We start from the raw sequence: 5,302 nt of genomic DNA, 5'->3' as shown, positions 1-5,302 counted from the left end.
ACAATATCTTATTTTTCCTTTCAAAGAACAATCCAAGAATTTACCTATCCTGTGTGTCTGATTTATAATATATTTGAAATACGATACTAATAGAGTGTATCGCTCGATACTATAACACGTAAGTGAGGGAACTCTTTGAAGCATCTGTATTATAAACATATGGTAAGGAAAGACACATAATCAATTGAAATCCTGAGTGTTGAACTCATAATATATTTGCAATACAGTATTAATAGAAGTTATCGCTCGATACTGTTCGAAAGAACACGTAATTGAGTGAGTTCTTTGAAATACCTGTGTTCTGAACCTATAATATTTAGGTTCTGTTCATCATAGTGAACTCGAAATCCACTATGAAGAAACGGATCTGGGAACTAGAATAAAAATACATTATTTATACATATTATTAATATCAAAAATTTTTTTTTTTTCATGCGTGGTTTTTTTTTTATTCTTCGAATAAGTGATAAGTAGATTTAATCCATCGGGCGATAACGTCCTCTAGTATTTCTCCAACTTCTACACACACGGATCTCTCCGCGTTCGGATTTGTTATTACTACGTGAACAAACGTTGTTACTGGTGTCATTGCTCTGCTTAGAACGTGTGGTGTTAATTGTATACTCATTTTTCTGTTTGCTTCTCAAACGTGTCGCCCGAAGCATCCTATACATATGTTATTTCCTCGGACATACTGATGGTGAGGGCCGTTAATTAATTCATCTTTAGTGGCGTTTTCTCATGATGATTTTTATAAGACTTTTTTATGTATTTTATTTTTTACGTATATTTTATTTTATTATTTTTGTTTTGTACGTTTTATATAATATTTAGACTCCTATTGAATTTTTTCAAGAAGATGGTCGGAAAATTCACGTCCAGAAATTAATCGATCTAATTCTGCACTTAAATTGGTCTACTTGGGTGTGAATTATTACAAATTGGTAAAAGATATTCAGTTAAGAGGACGTAGTGAGTTATCAGTATGTAAAATATTAATGTTTGAAAATGCTCATAAATCACTTAAAAATTAAAATATCGTAAAAAACCAACGAGAAGGCACAGATAATGTTGTTACCTACCTAAAAGTTTGATAATAGGTCAATTCACTCTAAAATCAAAAATGACAGCACCCTATTGAAACTAGCGGACGAAAATTTGCTATGTCGTACGTTTGTAAGACGGAGATAACACATGCTGGTGCGACGTCCTCTTAATGGAATCATCACTAACTACTAAGTCTAATGTTTCTTCGTTTAACGGTATAGACATTTTGTTATTTGCTTCTATTATGTGTTTCCTAAAACAACTCACATATACCATGTCCTTTCGTACTAACTGAACGTGTGAATTATTTAATAATTCCTTAATAATAAAATCAATCGCGTGTAAAAATGTTGAGTATTCTAAATTAACTGGTGCGTTTTCGCCCATATTTACTATATTTAAATTATATTATTTTATTTTTTTTGTCGTTTTCCTCTTGTATATTTTCTGAAACATAATAATTATTATTACATATCCATAACGTATATAAAATATTAAATTCTATTATTAATTCATCCTTATTGTTTGCTTCTTGCTTTTATTTTTATTTACTTTATTCTAATATAGGTAGTTATCTTTTATTATTATTATTTTTTTTTTATTGTTTCATTCTATTTATCTTGATGATTGTGGTGCGGTGACTGATGTCTCTTCAAATCCTCTTACGTAATCGCTTCTGTTTGACGTTCTATATCTAACCATCCTTCCTGGCATATCTTTAATCTGCCGTTACTAATATATTTACATTTAATTAATATATATATTGCTATTATAAGTATGAGAGATAGTGATGCTAGGATTATTGTTACATATAATTAGTTACTGTGTATAAACTAGTGTTTTTGATTTTGTTGTCTTGAAAGTTCTTGGTCGATCATTTGTTGTACCTCCTCTAAGGATTTGGATACTTCGTGTAGATCTGTTAATTGCATAGTAGGTTTGTTTTCCCATTTTTAATTTACTTCAAATCTGTGTATATGTTCAGGTATTTTTTCCGAAATATTTTTCATGTTAGTTATACTTAGGTGTGAAGTCTTTATAATTATAAAAAAAATAATTGACAATTTATGTCTTTTATAGTTATTTTTCCTGCTCCGTTTGTTTCTGTTATAAATGGCTCTCATAAATCTGTGCAACTTATTGTTAGTGTTTCACTTCCCGCATGAATCCATATATTCCTATTTTGTAATTTTTGGTATATGCTTCTCTGTAAATTAATTTTTTTTATTGTACATAACTCAGGATTAAAACATGTCAGATCTTATGATGTTTTGTACTTCTTACGGTTGGTGTTCGCTGTTTTCTTGTATAGGTTGTGGTGTCCTACATATTCTATACGTTGTAGTTTCTTTACAGTCGTTTAATTATTTATATGTGTATGTAGTAAATCTTTTTCTATCTTTGGTTGTAGCAATATTATTATAAGTAATTTACGGTATACTCGTATACCATCCATTGGCATTATCTCGATTATGGCGCATTTGTATTGGCGTTAAACTATATAAAATTAGTTCAATGTCAACAACTAACGGTACCTATTACTATATTAAATATTAATTTGTCATTTTCGTAGTAGATTCTCATTTTGGTAATTTTTTGAAATTCATGTGGTTCCCATTCTCTTATTCCCATCGGAATGCTATACTTTTTCTTTGTTGTTTGTTCTAGTAATTTTAATGTTGATGCTAATTCTTGCGGTGTCATAAGACTTGGATGTATTACTCCTTCTCTAGCGGCAGTTACTATTTTTCCTAATGTTTCCGTTTCATAAGAATATTGATTTGTAATTATTGTATACAAATTATGTACTTTATTTGCCATTAATAAGCCCAAAACATCGTTAGTTCTGTTTTGTATTTGCTTACTGGAAAATGTTTTGACTGGCGAAAAGCGAATGCCTCTAAGGAGATTAGAATACAACGATTATCATTTCTAATAAGAGGTTCTGTCATGACTTTATTTATTAAGTAATCTCTTGATATTAATGCTAAACGTACGTGTTCCATTATTTGGGGCAAGTTACATTTTCTTGAATCCAATTCATGTTTTACCCAACAAATAACACATTCAAATATTGTTTCCTCAGATGCAACTTTCAGATCATCCCTAGAAATGTATTTAACAACTTGATCGAACGTTAATTTATGGAATTCTTCAGTACAATCACTTCTGAAAAGTGATGTAGAATGTATAATTCTGAAGTTTTTAATAATTTCATACAGCTAACTCATTCATTCCAAGGCAATTTGAGGCTTGCAGCTGCTTATGGAAAATATCACAACATGCCTCGTGTACATTGTTTATTTGTAAAATATTAGCAGTTCATAACAATTATTTTACATTGTTTTCAGTTACAATGATTTCCCTCCCATAAATGAAGTTTATTATGAGCTGTAAACTAATCGTACTGAATGGCAATATTTTAAAAACTTTATTTCGAGGATATTTTTAAACCACTTTCTAAAACCGATGCTAAAACCACTTTATGCCCTGTTATCAATGTGCCATCATGTGTTTTTATTTTTACGTTTTCGTTTCCCACTACTACTGTGACCTCGTACGGTCCTAGCCATATTGGACCGAGTTTTATTCTGTGATTATTATCTTTTAATAATACTAAATCCATCATATCTCTCTTAACTTCTTATTTTATTCTTGATTAATTGTTCTCTCGCTATATTATGCAATATCTGCATATTTTCTTTTAAATCAAATAGATAGCAATTGTATCGTGGTTCTGGTTCGGCCTACAATTTAATCGGTACCTCCGTACTAAAATGTACGTCCGTAAACTAATGCGTATGGTTGAAAATTAGTAGATGTATGTACTGTCAAATTATATACAAAGAATGCAAAAGGTAATAAATGATCCCAATTATTTGAATTCTTATCTACATAATGTAAGTATTCGGCTAAAGTCCTATCAGTTCAACGGGGTTACCCTGCAGCCTAAAAGGACTAGTATTAACCTTTTCTATCTTTAAGATCTTGCAATCTCAGCAAACGTTTTACTAAAGAAGTTGGTACCTTGATTAGTTAATATCGTTCCCGGTTTACCGTGTACACAAACAAAGTGTGTAACAAAGGCTTCTGCGACCGTGTTCGCTTTTTGATCAGGAATTTGAACTCCCAAAGTGTAACGCGTTAGATCGTCTTCCATAGTTAGAATATAAATATTATTAGACATTGTTGTTGGCAAAGGCCCTACTATATCTAAGAATATTTTCTCAAAGGGTTGCGAACTCGTTGACGTAATTAATTGCCATTGGTTTTTTGATATGTCGATTTGATACCTTATTAACCTGACACGATGCACAATTCTTTATATATTTTTTAACGTCACCTTTCATACATCTCCATATAAATTGTTTTTTTAATGTGCTTAACAGTTTTGTTTATACCTAGATGTCCTCCTAGTTTTGATTAGTGAAACTGTTTTAAAATAATCAATTTTTCTTCCTTAGGTATTTACATTATTTACATTATATTTTTTAATTACATTATAAGTTTCAATTATTTTATAGATAATTTAACAGGGCTTTTTCATAGTCTTTCGCCATTATTTTATGTTTGGGAATTCTTTGTTTTTTAGAAGGGTTTTTTATTAATCTTACACCTTTGTCAGTTATTTGTCGCTCAAAGGGGTGTAAAATTAATATCGATTTGATATGGTTTTTTTTTTTAATATGGGTAAAAATAATATACAGTGTCGTTTTCAATACGGTCCATTATTTCCACCAGGTATGGAACCCCCTGGGTTTCCACATTCACAGCATCCCCTGGATTAAATCCATGAGATGATGCGAATGTTGAAACCAAGGGTTCCCCTTTATTAAATCCAGGGGATGCTGTGAATGTTGAGGCCAATGGACTGAACAACTCAGGAATATCAGAAAACAAAAACTGGTTCATCAAGTGGTGTTGGTGGAGAAGATGATGATGACGACGACGACGCGGATTGAATACGTTGAATTTGGTTGAAATAAAAAGAATTAAAATTATAAATATATTACAAACATTTAGTTAGAATTTATAAGAAGTTTTAAGCATAGCGAATTAACATACTTGAATGTTGTGGTTTAATACGGTATGCTTCTGCCGGTAACGGTCCAATATGCGACATACAAATGTTACTCGACCTACCGATAAGATTGAGTTGATCTACAGGTTTCTTTATCACGATAATTGTCATTATGGGCATTTTATTCTATTTCATTTTATTTTTGTTCTCCGATAGGTATCTACTTACAATCAT

This window comes from Acyrthosiphon pisum, chromosome X (assembly GCF_005508785.2).
Source record: "Acyrthosiphon pisum isolate AL4f chromosome X, pea_aphid_22Mar2018_4r6ur, whole genome shotgun sequence".
Classification (NCBI taxonomy): domain Eukaryota; kingdom Metazoa; phylum Arthropoda; class Insecta; order Hemiptera; family Aphididae; genus Acyrthosiphon; species Acyrthosiphon pisum.
The sequence above is the reverse complement of the archived record's forward strand: the minus strand, read 5'-3'. Positions refer to the sequence as shown.